This window comes from Cynocephalus volans, chromosome 14, assembly GCF_027409185.1.
Source record: "Cynocephalus volans isolate mCynVol1 chromosome 14, mCynVol1.pri, whole genome shotgun sequence".
NCBI classification, from domain to species: domain Eukaryota; kingdom Metazoa; phylum Chordata; class Mammalia; order Dermoptera; family Cynocephalidae; genus Cynocephalus; species Cynocephalus volans.
The window spans coordinates 102,232,512-102,252,686 of NC_084473.1; the positions used below are offsets into that span (position 1 = coordinate 102,232,512).

Here is a 20,175-nt window from a genome sequence, read left to right on the forward strand (position 1 = left end):
ATAATAAAGACTCCCCAAAACACAGTGTCTTAAACAAGTTAGAAATGTATTTCTCTTTCACATATTTATCTGTAGGTAAGTGGTCCAGGGCTGGTTAAGAGGCTCTGCCATGCTCAAAATACAGCTCTTATCTCTGGCTACTTTGGGGTAGTTTATTCAGCTCTTATCATTACATACATAAATGAGCCAAAAAGAAGAAGAGAGAAAGAAAAGTGAATAGTCTTTTTATTTTAAGGCAATAGCCTTGAGTTTGTTCATATTCTTCTGTTCACATCCTGTTTACCAGAACTTAGTCACTTGGCCACACCAAGCTTCAAGGCAGGATGGGAAATGTAGCTCAGCTAAAGGCTGTGCAACCAAGTGACCAGCTGAAACATTTATATCTAGGAAGAAAGAGATACGAATCAGAGGGACAATCATGCATTTCTCTACTGTCTGTTTAACATCCAACTTCCCCGTGGTGCCCTCCCCAGGTCTTTCCTCACTGACCTCTCTCTGGTCTGGGTTCCCAGGCCCTCCACCCCAGTGTATGTCCACTCACTTTTGGTAGCTTTTCTATATTTCACATGTAATTCTTCCATCCCTTCACCTCTACCTTGTCAATTGTACCATAACTTGCTTTAAAGACCCTTAAAATAATTTACTCTATAATTGTCTCTTTTGGTTACTCCCTCTAAACTTAGCATAATTCTTAGTGCCAGTAGGCATGCAAAAGAAACTTGTTGACTGAGATATTGGGGAATTAGCAGAACGCCTACAGAGCATGAAGTGCTTTAAAGAAACTCATTGAATTGCAAATGTCCTGGATTTAATGATGGTTTGACTTATAATTTTTGACCTAACAATGGTGTGAAAACCATACACATTCAGTAGAAACTGCACTTCAAATTTTGAATTTTGATCTTTTCCCAGGCTAGTGATATGCAGTATATGAGACAGTCAACATTTTATTATAAAATAGGCTTTGTGTTACATGATTTTTTTCAACTGTGGGCTAAAGTAAGTATTCTAAGCATGTTTAAGTTAAGCTAGGCTAAGCTATGATGTTCCACAGGTTAGGTGTGTTAAATGCATTTTCTACTTATGAGATTTTCAACTTGATGAGTTTATCAGGAAGTAACCCCATCATAGGTTGAGGACTGTTTGTACTAACAAACATTTCTGTACTGTGTGTTTTCCTTCTCTGAGATGGTGATCTTTTGCCTCAGTTGAAGACACTGTGCTTTGGTTTTAGGGCATTCGTTCTACAGCTATGGCGCTAATCACTTTTAGCCCTGGGAATTATTTCTGGTGGTCACGCATTAAGAAACATACAATTATGTTTCCAGATGTGAAAATGGGTACCTGCCCACGTGACACATGCCTTGGGTATTTGCAACTGAATTTTCCAAATGAATTAACTCTGGGGCAGACCTTTTTAACCTCAAGTTTTGTATTGTGGAGCCACAAGGAATTCATTTTTATATTTCCTTTATTTTTTAAGGGCAGAAAAAATATTCCACTTTGACTTTTCAAATCTCCAGTGAAAGTGTTCTATATTTACAGGGAATTTCTGTTGAGTATATGGTACCTCTTTTCCAATAACCTATTTGGGATAATAATGCTCTTGAATTTACCCATAATAACCCCACAGAAGACCATTGAAATTTGTCCTGCCAACCAGTTTCAGTATGCCAGCCAAGGTCACATCATTAGAAGACGCTGTGGAGTGACATCAGCATAGGGTTGGGAACCAAAGACAACTTATCAGTAATTCTATTTACACCTTTACTAGGAGGGAAATTTGGAAGTCACTTAATTTCCCTGAGCCACAGTTTCCTCCCCAGTAAAATTTCAACAGTGACACCTACCTTATCTTACGGATTAAATAAGGTAAAATGTGTTTACACAGAATACAAACACAAAATGGCTTTGAACTTTCCAATCACTACCCCAAGTTATGGGATGTTGATTCTTCTTCTCCAGCTGGGTCTTGGACAGATTCTATAATGTGGGGGTCTTGTCTTGCTGCAAAAATTTAATTCAGTCCAAGGTTACACCTCAGTCTCATATCTGGTTCTCATTTCTCTTCCTCCATCCCAAGTCAGACCTGTGTCACCAAGACTCAGTGCAGAGAGTGACGTGGGCTTTGTTCATTCACTTCCTGTTCTGGGGAGAGGAGAGGACAGCCTGGTAGCTGCTCTGGCACCACCCTGTGCTGTCCCTAAATGAGTCTCCAGAGATTCCCCTTTTCTGTCAGCCAGTTAGTGAGAGTTAGCCTTAGGCAAGATTCCACATGCCACTTCTCATGATGGGAGACTGGCTTAGCTGCTGAAATCCCTGACCCAGCTGGGTTCCAGTGCTTGTAGCTATAGGATTCTCAATAACATTTGTCAGATAATAGTTAAAGGAGAAGCTAGGAAAGAATATACCTGGGGTCCTAGGCAGGAGCCATGGGCAGCGACCCCTGCCCAGCAGAAATAAGGAGCACACCCAGTGTCCTAGGCAGGAACCACAGGTACCAGCCCCCACTCAGCCGAAGGAAGGAGTATTCCAAAAATACCATGTCCATGCAAGTGGATCACCACAGCCACTGAAGCTACAAGGGTGGCTTGCCACCACAGCAGCAGCCACAGCCACTGTGCAGGCAGACCACTGCCCACTCAACTGCATAGACACAAGGACAGTAACCAGAGGAGACTGGAAAAAGAAGAGGAAGTCTTTCTCCTCAAAGCCCACTCCAGAGAAATAAAAGAAGCAACTGCTCTAACAGAGGACCAGACATGGGCACAGAGATAATAGAAATACAAAAACTAAGAATATATGACAGCACCAAAGGAATACAGTAATTCTCAAGTACCAGAAACAGTTAACAGAGCAGAAAGACAACCTACAGAATGGGAGAAAATATGGGCAAACTATGTTTCCAACGAAGGATATAAAATTCCAGAATATAAAAGGAACTCAACTCAACAGTAAAAAACAAGTGACCTGATTAGAAAATGGGCAAAGGAGCTAAATAGGAATTTCTCAAAGGAAGATATACAAATGGCCAACAGAAACATGAAAAACTGCTCAACATCACTATGCATCAGGGAAATGCAAATCAAACCCACATTGAGATATCATCTCATCCTAGTTAGACTGGCCATTATTAGAAACAGAGAGAATAACAAATGCTGGCAAAGATGCAGAGAAAGAGGAACCATCCCACACTGTTGGTGGGACTGTAAATTGGTGTAGCCATTATGGAAAACAGTATGGAGTTTCCTCAAACAACTACAGATAGAACTGCATATGGGAGCCACTGGGCCCACAGGGCCCCCAAACACCCACAACAGAGCAGGTAGGCACCACTGTGGGACTCCCAGACTAGGCCAGTGCACACCACCCGGAGAGGCCCAAGCCTCCAGCCCATAGGCACCAAGGCAGATGTGTCAAATTGGCAGTCTCTGCAGGATCCTAGCCAGACACTAGGGCTGAATGAGGGGACCATGAAATTCCCTGCCACAGTGACTAAACACACAAGGAAAGATACCAGAAATATGAAAAATCAAGAAAGCACAATACCATCAAAGGGTAATAATAACTCTCACGCTCTAGATCCTATAGAACAGGAAGTCCTTAAGATGACTGACAAGGAATTTAGAGCAACAATTTGAAGGAAACTAAATGAGATGCAAGAAAACTCAGACAACACAATGAAATGAGAAAAAGCATACAGGACCTGAAAGATCAATGCCCTGAAAAAGAATGTAGCAGAGCTTGTGGAGCTGAAGAATTCATTCAGCAAAATAAAAAACAGAACAGAGAATTTAACCAGCAGGCTAGAACAAGCAGAAGAGAGAATTTCTGACTTTGAAGATGGGCTGTTTGAAATAACACAGGCAGACAAAAAAAAAAAAAAAAGAATTTAAAAACTGGAAGAAAATCTAAGAGAGATAGCAGACAACCTTAAGCACTCAAATATCTGAATCATGGATATTCCAGAAGGGGAGGAAAAAGGAAATGCATTGAAACATATTCAATGAAATAATGGCAGAAAACTTCCCAGGTATAGGGAAAGACACAGATCTTCAGATTCAGGAGGCTCAAAGATCCCCAAACATATTCTACCAAAAAAGGTCCTCTCCAAGACATGTAACAGTTAAATTGGCAAAACTCAGAGACAAAGAAAGAACCTTAAAATCTGCAAGAGAGATCTGTCAAGTCACCTATAAGGGAGCCCCAAACAGACTAACATCAGGCTTTTTATCAGAAACCCTAAAAGCCAGAAAAGAATGGGATAATTTTTTTTTTTAAAGATAACCGGTAAGGGGATCTTAACCCTTGACTTGGTGTTGTCAGCACCATGCTCACCCAGTGAGCTAACTGGCCATCCCTATATGGGATCTGAACCTGTGGCCTTGGTGTTATCAGCACCACACTCTCCCGAGTGAGCCACAGGCCGGCCCATAAGAATGGGATTATATATTCAAAACCCTAAAAGACAAAAATTGCCAGCCAAGAATTCTTTACCCAGCAAGTCTGTCCTTCCAAAATGAAGGAAAAACAGCATATCTCTCAGAAAAACAAAAACTGCAGGAGCTCACTATCACATGACCAGCCTTACAAGAAATTCTCAAGGGAGTACTGGGTTTGGTACCTGAAAAACAACCACCACTGCCATACATACTCAAGAAAAAACAAAACCCACTAGTAAAATAAAAATACTAAAAATAAAGAGAAAAAAAGTTTATCTACCACCCCCCAAAATCAATAAATACAGAAGACAAACAGTAAATCAGAAAGAAAGGAACAAAATATACTTAAGACAGCCAAACAAAAATCAATAAAATGCTAGGGTAAATCAACACCTTTCAGTAACAACTCTTAATGTAAAAGGATTAAATTCCCCAGTCAAAAGGCATAGACTGACTGGATTAAAAAGGTGGACCCAACTATATGCTGCCTTCAGGAGACTCACTTCACCAGTAAAGACACACATAGACTAAGAGTGAAAGGATGGAAAAAGATATACCATGCAAATAGAAATGAAAAATGAGCTGGAGTAGCTATTCTTAAATCAGATAAAATAGACTTTAAATCAAAACCATAAAAAGAGATAAAGAAGGCCACTATATAATGATAAAAGGATTTATGCATCAAGAAGACACAATAATCATAAATTTGTATGACCCAATATCGGAGCAGCCAGATTTATAAAGCAAACACTATTAGACCTAAATAATGAGATAGACACTAGTACCATAATAGCTGGGGACCTGAACACCCCACTCTAAATATTGATCATCTAGGCAAAGAATCAGCCGAGAAACCCAAGATCTAAACAACACTTTAGACCAATTGGACTTGGCAGATATCTACAGAACATTCCATCCAACAACCTCAGAATATTCATTCTTCTAATCAGCACATGGATCATTCTCCAGGATAGATCATATGTTAGGTCACAAATCAATTCTAAGAAAATTCAAAAAAATCGGAGTCATTCCATGTATTTTTTTCAGATCACCATGGATTAAAATTAGAAATCAATAACAAATGAAACTCTGGAAACTATACAAACACATGGAAATGAAACAGCATTCTACTTAATGACATATGGGTCCAAGAAGAAATTAAACAGGAAATCATAAAATTTACTGAAATTAATGAAAATAATGATACATCATACCAAACCTGTGGGATACTGCAAAAGCAGTATGAAGGGGGAAATTTATCACATTAAATGCTTACTTCAGAAGAATGGGAAGACATCAAGTAAACATCCTAACACTTCACTTTAAAAAACAAGCAAATAAGAACAATCTAAACCCAAAGTTAGCAGACAGAAGGAAATAATTAAGATCAGAGCAGAACTTAATGAAATAGAAACCTCAAAAATGATACAAAAGTTCAATGAATCAAAAAGCTGGGTTTTTTTAAAAGATAAATAAAATTGACAAACCATTAGCAAGGCAAACTAAAAAATGGACAGAGAAGACCCAAATAGCGAAAATTAGAAATAAAAAAGGTGATGTTACAACTGATACCTCAGAAATACAAGGAATCATTCGAGACTACTACAAACAACTATATACCAACAAATTTGAAAATCTGGAGGAAATGGATAAATTTCTGGACATACACAAACTACCAAAACTGAGCCAAGAAGATATAGAAAATCTGAACAGACCAATAACAATAAAAGAGATTGAAGCTGTTATCAGAAGGCTCCCAACAAAGAAAAGCCCAGGACTGGATATGTTCACTGCAGAATTCTACCAAATCTTCAAAGAGGAATTGATACCAATTCTCTACAAACTATTCCAAAAGATTGAAACAGAGGCCATTCTCCCAAACTCATTCTATGAAGCAAACATCATCCTGATACCAAAACCAGACAAAGATACAACAAAAAAGAAAACTACAGGCCAATATTCTTGATGAACGTATATGCAAAAATCCTCAATATAATACTAGCTAACAGAATACAGCAACAGACACACAAAATTATACACCACAATCAAGTGGGATTCATCCCAGGGATGCAAGGTTTGTTCAAAATATGCATATCAATAAACATGATACACCACATCAATAAAATCAAAGACAAAGTCCATATGATTATCTCTACAGACACTGAAAAAGCATTTGACAAAATTCAACATTTGTTCATGATAAAGACTCTCTAGAAGTTAGGTGCAGATGGAAAGTATCTCAACATAATTAAAACCACATATGATAAGCCCACCACAGACAAGGATGCCCACTCTCACCATTTCTATTCAACATAGTGTTGGAAGTACTAGCCAGAGCAATCAGAGAAGAGAAGGAAATAAAGGACATACAGATTGGAAAAGATGAAGTCAAACTGTCCCTGTTTGCAGATGACATGATCCTATGGATTGGACAGCCTAAAGCCTCTACAAAAAACCTCCTAGAGTTGATAAATGATTTCAGCCAAGTTATGGAATACAAAATCAACACAAAAATCAGTAGCATTAATATACTCCAACAGTGAATGTGCAGAAAAGAAATCAAGAAATCTAGACCATTTACAAAGCCACCCGCAAAATAAAATACTTAGGAATAAAGTTAACAAAGGATGTGAAAAATCTCTACAATGAGAACTACAAACCACTGTTGAGATAAATTAGAAAGGACACAAGAAGATGGAAAGATATCCCATGCTCTTGGGTTGGAAGAATTAACATTGTGAAAATGTCCATACTACCCAAAGTGATATACAGATTCAATGCAATCCCCATCAAAATTCCAATGACATTTTTCTCACAAATGGAAAAACCTATCCCAACATTTATATGGAATAACAAAGACCACAAATAGCCAAAGCAATTCTGTGCAATAAATAAATAAATAAATAAAATAAAAATAAAGCTGGAGGCATAACACTATCTGACTGTAAACTATACTACAAAGTTATAATAACCAAAACAGCATGGCACTGGCACAAAAACAGACACATGGATCAATGGAATAGAATAGAGAATCCAGAAATCAACCCATACACCTACTGTCATCTGATCTTTGACAAAGGCACCAAGTCTGTACACCAGGGAAGTTACTGCCTCTTCAGCAAATGGTGCTGGGAGAACTGGATATCCATATGCAGGAGAATGAAATTAGACCCATACCTCTCACCATATACCAAAATCAACTCAAAATGGATTAAAGAATTAAATATACACCCTGAAACAATAAAACTCCTTAAAGAAAACATAGGAGAACACTCCAGGAAGTAGGATTGGGAACAAACTTCATGAATATGACCCCAAAAGCCCAGGCGACCAAAGGAAAAATAAAGAAATGGGATTATATCAAACTAAAAAGCTTCTGCACAGCAAAAGAAGCAATTAACAGAGTTAAAAGACAAGCAACAGAGTGGGAGAAAATATGTGCAAAATATACATCTGACAAATGATTGATATCCAGAATATACAAGGAACTCAAACAACTTTACAGCAAAAAAACAAGTAACCCAATTAAAAAATGGGTAAAGAAGCTGAATAGGCATTTCTCAAAGGAAGATGCACAAATGGCCAACAGACACATGAAAAAATGCTCAACACCACTTAGCATTCGGGAAATGCAAATCAAAACCACTTTGAGATACCATCTCACTCCAATTTGGATGGCTAATATCCAAAAGACTGAAAATGATAAATGCTGGCGAGGTTGCGGAGAAAAAGGAACTCTCATACATTGTTGGTGGGACTGCAAAGTGGTGCAGCCTTTATGGAAAATGGTTTGGAGGTTTTCAAACAATTACAGATAGATCTATCACATAAGCCAGCCATCCCACTGCTGGGAATATACCCAGAGGAATGGAAATCATCGTGTCGAAGGGATACCTGTTCTCCAATGTTCATTGCTGCACTATTTACAATAGCCCAGAGTTGCAACCAGCCCAAATGTCCATCATCAGATGAGTGGATACGGAAAATGTGGTACATCTACACAATGGAACACTACTCTGCTATACAAAAAGAATGAAATACTGCCATTGGCAGCAACATGGATGGACTTAGAAAAAATTATATTAAGTGATATAAATCAGGCACAGAAAGAGGAATACCACATGTTCTCACTTATTTGTGGGAGCTAAAAATAAATAAGTAAATAAATAAATGTACAAACAAACTGGGGGAGGGGCTTGGGGAAGGAGACACAACAATCACAAAAATTCCTTGAACTTGTTAAGACCAGTAAACAGATATGATGTTGATGGGTAGGAAGGGGAAGAGAGAGGGGCAAAGAGGAATCGGTAAAGGACACAAAAATCAACTACATTGTATGTTGATAAATAAAAAAAAAAAAAAAGAACCGCCATATGATTTGGCAATCCCTTTGCTGGGTCCTTTGGACCGAAAGGAATGGAAATCCTCATGTTGAAGGGACACCTGCACTCCCATGTTTATTGCAGCTCTATTTACAATAGCTGAGAGTTGGAACCAACCTAAATGTCCATTGTCATATGACTGGATAAGGAAAACACGGTATATATACACAATAGAATACTATGTTGCATTAATAAAGAATGAAATTCTGCCATTCATAGTGACATGGATGAACTTACAGAAAATTATGTTAAGTGAAATAAGCTTGCCACTGAAAGAGAAATACCACGTCCTCACTCATAAGTGGGAGCTACAGAAAGAAAGAAAGATAAAACAATCACAATAATTCTTTGAATGTTCAAAAGGAGAGGACAGAACTGAGGCTAGCAGAGATGGGAAAGGGGAAGGGGTAGGGGGGATTAGCAAGAAATCAGTAAAGGGCGACAAAAAATGATTACATCACGTAATGATAAATACAATAAAAAAATTAAAAAAAATTTTTTTTAAAAGGAAAAATTTTTATTATGAAAGACATCAACTGGGAAAGGGAAGGTAAAGTCCCAACTACCTCTCCAAATGCCAGGGGAAGGGAGGTTCTATGGGGTTTGGGGATGGGGGTTTCTTGAAAGGGGCCAGGTGCAAAATCTACACATGTGACAATCAGCTGCCTTCAGAGGTCATCTATGGCGCCAAAGCTCCATCTGGTTTCTGTTCTTGTCCTGGACATTATCTTAGGGTCCAGATGACCTTGTTTCATTCCCAGCTGAACTGGGTTCACGTGACTTTGCTGTGTTGTGCTTTAATCTCACAACATAAATTTTATGGTTTAGGGCTAACTACAAAGCAAGAAGTTACTTTTTGAAACAGCAAGCTAGAGCGGATTTCTTAAAGTGGCTACAGTCCCGCCTGCTCCATGTGGATATTGTGCATGCTTTCCTTGGAGGTGGTCTTCAGCGCCACTGATGGAGTTTAGGTGTGTTGTTCCCTCCAAGACTCATGTGAAAATTTGATCCCCAATGTGGCAGTGTTGGAAACTGATTCAGTCATGGGGGCGGATCCCTCATGAATGGATTCGTGCTCTCCCTGGAGAAGGGGGGAGTAATGAGTCAGTTGTTGCTCTACTAGTTCCCGCGAGAGCTCGTTGCTTAGAAAAACCCTGGCACCTTCTCTTTTGCTTCCTGTTGCCATGTGATCTGCTTGTACTCACCAGCTCCCTGCCACTTTCCGCCATGAGTAGAAGCAGCCTGAGGCCCGTGCCAGATGCAACTGTCCCAGAATCATGAGCCAAATAAACCTCTCTTCTTTATAAATCACCCAGTCTCAGGTATTTCCGTTATAGCAACACAAAACAGACTAAAACATCCACCCTAATCCCCTCAGCCCCCTACCTGAATACCTGCAATGGCTCCCTCTCCGCTCCCTCTCCAGGCCATTCCCCAGTGACACTCCAGTGTCCTTGCAGTCAGTACTACCCTGCTCTGACTATCTGGCCCTGGTGCTCTTCTGGTGTCCTTCTCTCTCCCTCTGAAGTTAATTTATCTTCCATAACCTAGGCAAGGGGACATCCTACTTATCCATGACCCAAAATCCAGAAGCAATATGGGAAAACACTGATATATTTGATCATGTAAAATTTTTTAAAAGAAAAATCCTTGCAGGGCAAGAAACACCCAGGCAAAGAAAAAAGATAGACAGCAAAGTGGTAGTGAATATCAGCAACTCACGCCTCACACAAAGGGTAATGCAAGGGTACTTCAAACAGTTCATGATAAAACAGAATTACAAGATAATACAAATCTTTCTATGAACTTTTTGAAGTACCCTCATGGCTGTAACATATAAAGTCCTTCTGAAAATAGAGAAGAAAAGATCAACAACCCTGTAGAAAAGAAGAAAAGAAATGCCAGAGAAGAGAAATGCAAATAAAAACTATCCAGTTACCCAGTCTCACCGATCAGATTGGCCAAATCCCAGGATTGAACTAAGTACTCTAAGGGTGGGCTGTGGAGAAACAGACGTTCTCATGCACGGTTTATGGGAGTGGAGTGGAACTTGGACGACAGCTAACAAAATTTCCTATGCATCCTTTCCCCTTAGATCTAGCAATGCTATTTCCAGGAATTTGTTCCAATAAAAAACAGAGGCCAAAATAACTGCAAAGGCATATGTGCAGGAGTATTCACAGCGACACTGTTGGCGATGGCCCCGAATGTCCACCAGTAAGGACTGCAGAGCACTGTGCAGCTTTCAGCAGGGAGGAGGGGGGTCTCTAGACACTGCTGTGCTGGGACACCCAGGATACATCGTTAAATGACAGAAGTGGAGAAAGGCAAATATAAATATGCTGCCACTTATCTAAGAAAGGGGGATACAAATAATATCTTAATAACATGGAAGGACACTTTATGTAATGAATAAAATCGCTTTCAAGAAGAGGGAGGGGAAAAGTGAAGAAAACAGTGACAGAAGCTGGACTTCTCTCAATCTACCTTATTTTAAGATTTATATTTTTTCTAAAAAAAAAGGGAACAAAATAATTTCCTACATCTTTTTAAAACCTGACTTTAATGGGTCCAGAGTAATTCATTACAGCGATGTCCCATGAGTTGTTTAACAAACCTGACTTTGTTTTAGAAGTTTGTCAGTGTAATGGAAAAACCATTCAACAGGGAGTCAGAAATCCTGGGTTCTGGGCCAGCTTTCAGCTTTCATTAGGTTGAACAGATGATATTGCTCATGCTGGACTCTTTTTGATCTGGCAAAACAGCAATGCATATGGTCCAAGTTTGTTGCATTTACTTTTGTGACCTGGGCAAGCCCGTGACTTCTTTCCCTCTCGAGAAAAACTCTGAAGAATCCTGCCAGACTCAGGAATGGTTGTGAGGATCAAAAGCAATGCTGGGCAGCAGGTTTTAGGTGAGATATTGCTAGAACAGAGAAGGCAGGTCTGCCAGGTAAAAGGACAAGGTGTGAGCGTGAGTCCTTTTATAACTCCTTGCAGAGCAATTCTAAAAATAAGACTTGGCTCCATTCCCAAACTGTGCCAGGACTGCAGGCATGTTCTAAAGTATACCAGTGATACACACAGTACTAATTTGCAATAAGGATATTTTCATGGAATGAGCTTTTAATTTTCTATGTAGTGTTGTTCAAAGAGGATTTTTCAAGTTGTGTTCTCAATTGTGCACAATTTTCCCCCTTTAAAACGGTCCATGCACTTCTCACACTTGAAAAGCACTGGCTGGAAGAGTTGGTGCAGCCCAAGCAGGGCTTGATTTCAGCAGAAGTTTCTCAGGGCCTCCACAGGATACATGGCTGGGAAATTGCCTTTTGGGATCGCTGCCAGGCCCTCCGGGAAATGGGAACAGCATCCCCTAGAGCAGATTTGGTTGCTCAGTGACCCGGGATATCCAAAATAAGCAGAGAGAAAATCAGGGGCTTACTTCACTTTCAACAGAGGCAGTGTTGTTTGCACTCAACTCGGTAAATTAGGAGCTACTGGCAAGATGCTTTTTGGAAGTGATTGAGCCATTTCAATTTGGCTATTTGTGGTCCTGAATTGCAGCTGACTGGAAATTAAAGCTTTAAGCAGAGCTTCAAAGCACAGGGAGTGCGGCAAGGGGCTGCTGGCCGCCTTGCATAGCTCCCCAGTGTTCACAGTACTTGTAATATGTGCTAGCGGTAGGAAAAGGGCAAGAGAATGTGAGGAGGGTGGAGGCGGGAAAGCAACCTGCAGGCGATGTGTGTGGGAGCTAATGGTGTGGGGATAACAAATCTCAATGCACTTCACAGTGGTCATGCCGGGAATTGCCCCCCTTACTGTTGCTTTTATGCACGGAGGAGCCTCCTGTGCACGCAAGGAAACTGTAGGAGGCAAAAGCTTTTGGACTTGGTGCACTAGTTACATACCAAGGAGCTCCTCCAGTCTGTTTGAAGAATGCAATTTAATGTGGGCTCCCAATAGCTTTGCTAGCCAGGGGGTATACCCATTTTTAAAAGTCTGTGGTTTTTTTTTTTTTTTTTTCTCCTTTTCCTGCTTTTGCTTCTTTTTCTCTTTCCCCTTTCCTCATCTGGTCTTTCTTCAGGGAAAGAACCAGGGTAACTTAAGTGCAATAAAAATAACCCCCTTCAACCAGACAAAACTGTGGAAGGAGGTGTTTTGCAGAGTTGTCTCCTGAGCCTCGGCTGGGTCTGGACATTAGCAGGCGTGTTTTGGAGGCTCAACAATATTAAAAGGCTCAGACCCTAAGCCCGGAGAGAGCTTAGCTGTATATTTTAAAAATCATGGACACAAAGCCCAGATGCAGAGAAAATGGCGGCAGGGGTTGAAGTGGTGGCTGAGGCAGCGACAGCAATCACAATGGAAGAGGAGAGTGGGCCTGGCATGCTGAGCCACAACGGGGCTCCGGGCCAAAGGGTGAAGGAGAACGAACTACTGAGAATGAGAAAAGGAAGCAGGAAAACATAAAAAGAAGAGGCAATCGCTTTGAGCCATAAGCCAACCCAACTAAAAGACACAGAGCCTTCCTTACAAACACACATTTGGATGTGAGATGGCAGTCACTTAAAGACCTGCTTAAAGAAAACAGGTGAGATGACAGACACGGAGCTCTTGATGGTTGCTGAAGGACAGTCAAGGGGATGTGGCCTTGTTGAATTCAAGATGGAAGCGAGTAGGAAAAAAGCTGTGCAAGTTCTAGACATAGTCTGAGTGGAAGGCCACTGAAAGTCAAAGAAGATCCTGACGGTGAACGTGCCGGGAGAGCGATGCAGAAGAAATGGCTGTGACTGGTTGGATGGGTATGGGACAGGTGGCCCAGGAATGACTAATATCCCACCAGTGTCCTAAATAATCCTAACATCCCAAATGCGATTATCCACGCATTGCAGGCTGGAAGACTTGGAAGCACAGGATTTGTAGTGAATCAGGATTAGAAAGCTGGCTGGAAGAAACTGAAGGAGGTATTTAGTATGGCTGGTGTGGTAGTCCCAGCAGACATTCTTGAGGATAAAGATGGAAAAAGTCGTGGAACAGGCGCTGCTACTTTTGAATAGTCCCTTGAAGCTTTGCAAGCTACATCTATGTTTAATGGCCAACTGATATTTGATAGACCAGTGCACGTCCTTGGGCATTACCAAAGGGAGATTTTTTTTCCCTCCAGAGTGCCCACAATAATTCTGCCATGTGCTTAGTGGTATTGGTATGTGCATAGGACCAGGAGGGCAGCCTATTCATTCCAATCACCTGAATAAAGGCATTGGAATGGGAAACATAGGCCTGCAGGAATGGGAATGGAAGGCATAGGATTTGGAAAAAAGAAAATGGGAGGCATAGAGGGACCCTTTGATGGTGGTATGAAAAACACGGGCTGATTTGGATCTGGGATGAACATGGGCAGAATAAATGAAATCCTAAGTAATGTACGGAAGAGAGGAGAGATCATTGCAAAGCAGGGAGGAGGTGGAGGAAGAGGCAGTGTCCCCGGGATTAAGAGGATGGGCCCCCGCATTGATCACACTGGAGATGCTGGCTTGGAGTGTATGGGCTCAGGCCTGGGCGGGGCATGGATCTCGTGGGCTCTGAGATAGAGCAGGTGCGTCTGGCCATGGACCACACGGGCTCCGTTGAGAGCATGGGCTCTGGCACTGAGCATGTGGGCCCACTGGGCCTCAACCCCATGGCCTCCAGTGTCCAGCACATGGGCTGGACCACGGAGCACATTGGCTGTAGCAGGCAGCACGTTGGCTCTGGCGGGGAGTGCATGGGTACGGGCATGGGCTTTGGCTGTGAGAGCATGGCCGTGCCCAGCAGCTGTGTGGGCCAGAGCACTGAGCACATGGGCCCTGCCATCGAACACACAGGCCTGAGCATGGAGCGCACAGGCCCTATGATGGATCGTATGGCCACCAGCCTGGAGCGCATGGGCACAAACAGTCTTGAGCACGTGGGCCTGGAGCGAATGGGCACCAACAGCCTGGAGTGCATGGGCCCTTCCATGGGTCCAGCCCTGGGCACCGGCATCGAGCACATGGGACTGGTCATGGGTGGCGGTAGTGGTGGAAGCTCTGACCATGCCATTGGGATGGAGGGTGGCAACTTTGGAGGAAGCTTCGCACATCCCTTTGGTGGAGCTTGAGGCCATGCTCTTGGGGTGGCCAGGAAGGCCTGCCAGATACTTGTGAGAAATCTCCCATCTGATTTTACTTGAAAGACGCTGAAGGACAAATTCAATGAAGGTGGCCACATGCTGTACGCCGACATCAAGATGGAGAACGGGAAGCCCAAGGGGTGTCGTGGTTAAGTTTGAATCGCCGCAGGCGGCTGAGATCCTGCTGGAAGATGAACGGCCTGAAGCTGAGTGGCCGAGAGACTGACGTTTGAATCTGTAGAAATGCTTAAACGGTTTCCTTTTTCAGACATCCATAAGGGATCTCTGAAGCTGCATTTTTTCTTATTAACCATTTGAATTTGTTGGCTGGATGTATAAAGATGTTTTTAAAATTCAGTTGCTTTTTGAGGTAATTTGAATTACTTTTTTAACAACTGGGGTTCCGTTCGACTGTTTGCATTGACATTCCAATGCACACAGATTTTTTTTTGTAGTGTGGCATCTTGTTGACATTGAATATGACTTTGATAATAAATGCCAGTTCCTGAAAAAAAATTTTTTTAATAAAAATCATGGATAAATATTAACACCTTCAATTCAAATATGCCCAATACAAATACACTGCAGAGTTCTTCCTCAGTATCCACATTGTATCTGTTTTCCCTTACTCGTTTGTTCTATTCTATAATGTACTCAGAATCAGAACCATTCCATCGACACCAGTCCTGACAACAAAACCTCCAGGTAAAGATGAAGATTTCTCTGCATGTCTTTTCACCCTTAGTACACATCCCACTAAATGTGTATGCTTAGAGGATTGTGTGCAAGTGGCTTTTTTTTCTTTGTATTTACGTTACCAATTTGATATACACATGATCACTTATTTGTTTTTATCCAATTTTAGTGTGCTTTTTAAACTTTTTAATTTTATTTTATTTTTGAATATGTAAAACACATAATTCAAAAGCCAAAACTATAGCAAATAATAGTTATTTCCATCCTATCTCTCTCTTACGGCCTGTATTAGTCTGTTTCCATTGCTTATAATGGAAATGCCTGGAACTAAGGAATTGGTAAAGAAAATGAAATTTATTGCTTATAGTTTCAGAGGTCAGGAAGTCCAGAGTCCAGGGAGCACATCTGGTGAGGACCTTCTTTGGTGGCGACTTCAGTGACACAGGGTATCATATTATGAGAAAAGTTCCTAGGAGCGAGAGAGAGAGTAGCCCTCAGAACCACGCCTATGACCACCATTAAACCATCAATTTATTAATCCATTTACTAGGGCATGGTCCTCACAATCTAAGCACCTCTTCAAGGCCCCACCTTTCAATGACCATAATAAGATTTCCTACCTTCAACAGTTACAGTGGGAATTAAGCTTCAGTGAATTTGAGGGGACATTCAACCCACAGCACAGCCTGATCTTACCTAATGCCAAGTTCCATCGGTTTATGATTTAATCTTCCTATGGTTGTTTTTTGAAAAAAAAAAAAAAGCAAATATATAACTATTTACTTATCTCCCCTTCTTTTATACAGAAAGGATAGCATATTATTTACACTTCATATCTTTATTTATTCACTTAATGTTTTAAAAATTACTTCCTATCAGTTTACAGAGCTCTTTGGCATTTGTTTTTCACGGCGGCATAGCAGCATTCCTTTATGTGGATGCACCCTAGCTTACTCAACTGCTCCTTTAAAGGAAGACATTTAGGTCATTGTCAGTATTTTGCTCTTATAATAATTGCACAATGGATAACTATGTAAATATGATGTTTTGTATTGGTATAGGTTTATTTCCTAAATATGCACATGTAATTGTGTTAGATATTGCCAAAGTCTCCGCCACAGTGATTATAGCGTTTTCTCGTCTCTAGAATACATCGTGGTGCTTCTTCTCTGCCTCTGGAACAGTGCTGTGCTTCTGAATGCTTGTCCTTCTGTCTGATGGAAAACAGCAACGCACGATGGATTAATTTGCATAGCTCTTGTTCTGAGTGAAGTCCTCATTGCTCCTCTATTTAAGGGACTTTTATATGTCTTTTTCTAGAAATTGTTCATGTCATTTGCTAATATTTCTATTGGATATTTGGTCTTTTTTACTTCTCTCTTTCTAAAAGCTGTTTGTTTATTATGGAGATTAGTCTTTTATTTGTGAATGAATAAGGTGGATATTTTCTCTCCATTTGTTGTGTGACATTGCTCTTCTTTAATGTAGTTAAACTTATCACCAGGTTGTGAAAAAATTCATCTATCTTTCATTTTTTTAAATATTCAGACCTTTGATCCATTTGGAATTTATTACGTTGTAAGGTATAAACTATGGATCAATTTTTTTCTCCCCAAAATGCTTCTCTATTTAATCTAACAGCATGTATTAAAAAGGTCTATCTTTTCCCCAGTGATTTTGGATGCCACACTTATCATATAGTGAATTTCTAAAAGTACTTTGGTCTATGTGTGGACTTTCTTTCTGTTCCATTGGTCTATCTATGTGCCATCTTGTTTTAATTACAGATGCTTTATGTTCTATTTAGATATCGGACTGGGCAAGTCTACCCTCCTCCCCACAAAGCTTTTGATATGGTGGCTCGGGATCCCATTGCATTTATGAGGTGAGGGATTGTGAAACTAGGTATTTTGCACAGCAAAAAATTGTCCTACTCCATGAAAAAGTACTTGGCATCTTGCATAACTTTCAAACAACCACTGACTATCATGCAGGTGAAAACCTACTTCTAATTTTCTAAGCCCAGAACCTAACTTTGATTCACATAGAAACACAAGGGTTTTTTGCATGGCTTTAATGTACACTGTATATTCCAGACACTTAAAAAAATTTACCAAGCATGGTCAGGATTTCAGGAAGATGATGTTATTGCTGGAGATGATGTGTGAGGTTTTTGAGTCACCAAAGCAACACACCAAATCACTTCACACTGGTAGCTGCCACCTTCGGATGATTCTTTGTTTAAGTGCAGGTATCTGACCATCTCAGGTCTTTTAGTTAATGCACAAATATTTACTATGAAAATACAAGTTTTTAAAAAATTATAGATCAATTTCCTTTTATTTCTTTTTACTATAGTTAGTGAATTATGTCAATTTCTAAAAATTACATGTGCAGATAGGATATAATCTATGAATTTCATTTCAGGAGATGTTGTAAATTATTTGTTAGTAGAAGGAGGGCTTGGAGTCTGATAGGGTTGGGAATAGAGGCCCCCATCCCTGTCTAGCCACTCTGCCAGTTTGTGGAGTATACTAACATTTATAAAGCAAATATATTTCACAAGGCCTGGTTTCCAAAGCCCTGTAGGTTCAGGGTTAGCCTAACTTTTAAAATTACACGTAGAAATATTAACCTTGCAAAAGACAGGAAACTTTCCCCAGGCTACAGTCTCTGTTGTGGATATAGAATTATAACACAGCAAAGTTGCTGGCTCAAGGACAGATGTCCCTGAGAGCAGGTTAACCTACTGATTGATATGCTAAAAAAGTTGCTTTATTGTTATGTAAAAATACTGAGGAAATTGCTGTAGGAAAAGACAGTATTTGCTAAGAACAAGTTTTTGTTGGTGGATCGACTTAACCTTTTGCAAATTGCATTTTGGAATGTCACTTTGCTTATTTCAGTGATGTTACTAGTTTTCCATTTGTTAAGCCATAATTCTACCCATACCCTTGTGTTTTTGTAATGGTTAAATCAACTGAATTTCTTGTAAAACTTCCTTGTCTTTACAATAAAAGGGAGAGGCTAACTTTGGATGGGGCTGACACATTGTTTTGCCCCTCCTACTGGGGAAATTACTGAAGTGCAGTCCGTCTGGGCCTCAATGCATACATAGTGCTTGAGTAATCACATAATTCTTTTTTTTCATCTCCATTACACGGGGAAAAGAAGTGTAACACCAGTTCACACAGTGACTACACAGGGCCAGTGGGAGAGTTTGGGTGGGTCTTTCCAAACCCACCAGTTGTGCTGGAAAAACAGTTCAGACTGGTGCTCATCTGATACTGACACAATAGTTTTCTTGTTAGTACTGGGAACAATATATTTTTTGGACAGTTGTAGATGGCAAGAGATGGAGAACAAAATTCATAACCCAATTCTAGCTCTTCCCCAAGTTAAACACTGTTTTTAGTTTGGTGGCTATCTTCACAGACTTTTCATATTTTCTATGCCTTTGCAAGTGTGTGTGCGTGTGTGTGTGTGTGTGTGTTTGCTTGTAATGGAATTTCTATTGCGTGCTAGTGCACCACAATCTCCACACTAGCTCTGTACAATAACAAGTGTTTGGTTGAGCCTGACACCCTACCCTCACCACACGTGGACTTTTCCCCACAGCAGTGAAGATCAGCATGTTGCCATCCCATTGTTGGTTAACTCCACAGCTGAGGTTTAATGCATGTAGCTCACTCCCAGTGCTTCTCGACTGATTAAATTCTTGTACCACATTTTCCTTCTCTTGAGTGCCTGCTTTGGTGTTTTGTTTGGTTTCTTTGCTTGGTTGGTTAGCTGGTTGCTTTTTCTGGTTTTGTCTTTTGACTTCGAGTACTGCCTCCTTCTGTTATACTTTCTCTCGTTTAAAGCTGACAAGGTTTGGGATTGGCTGTATTACTTATTCATGGATCATCGTCTGCCTGTCTTGGCAACCCAGCTCTATCTCACCAGAGCTGGTCATGGAGGTAGCACTCTCCCGTCCACTTATTAGAGCTCTTTTCCTCCTACAATCTTCTTGTTTCTTCACCCACCTGATGCCAGAATCCAGCTCCCAGCTCTACCCTGAGGCTCAGACCTCTCCCCATAGCTTCTAACCGGGCTGAACAAAGTCCTTTCCTCCCACCTGTCCCATCTCCTCCTATAGACTCTGCTCCATGCCAGTTGTTCCAAGCTGTGACCTCACCCTCAGAAAACCAGACTGATTGTACAGGGCAGTGACTGGTAGTGGGTTACCCTGGGGCCCTCTGACGCACCTAGTTCCTTAGGAGAGGTAGGCCTACAGGAAAACAGGAAACCCAAGGAAGTGTCTGCTGGTCAGAGGGAAACAGCTAAGGGGTTATTTGGGGGACTGCTCTTCACTGAGCTTATCTATTCCTTTCTTTAGTCATTCCTCTTCTGCTTGGATGGAATCTGGAGAACAAAAGAATCTACAGAGCTTACCAAAAGACAAATGACCTCTCTGAATGCATGTGGTAACTCTAACAGCACATCTGAAGGCTCAAGATTACAGCCCT

At 40.9% G+C, this 20,175-nt stretch overlaps 1 pseudogene; it reads left to right on the plus strand.

Annotated features, from left to right (window-relative positions):
* The first annotated feature begins 13,464 nt into the window (after nucleotides 1-13,464).
* Nucleotides 13,465-15,222, plus strand: LOC134363342 (heterogeneous nuclear ribonucleoprotein M-like; annotated as a pseudogene).
* The last annotated feature ends 4,953 nt before the right edge of the window (nucleotides 15,223-20,175 follow it).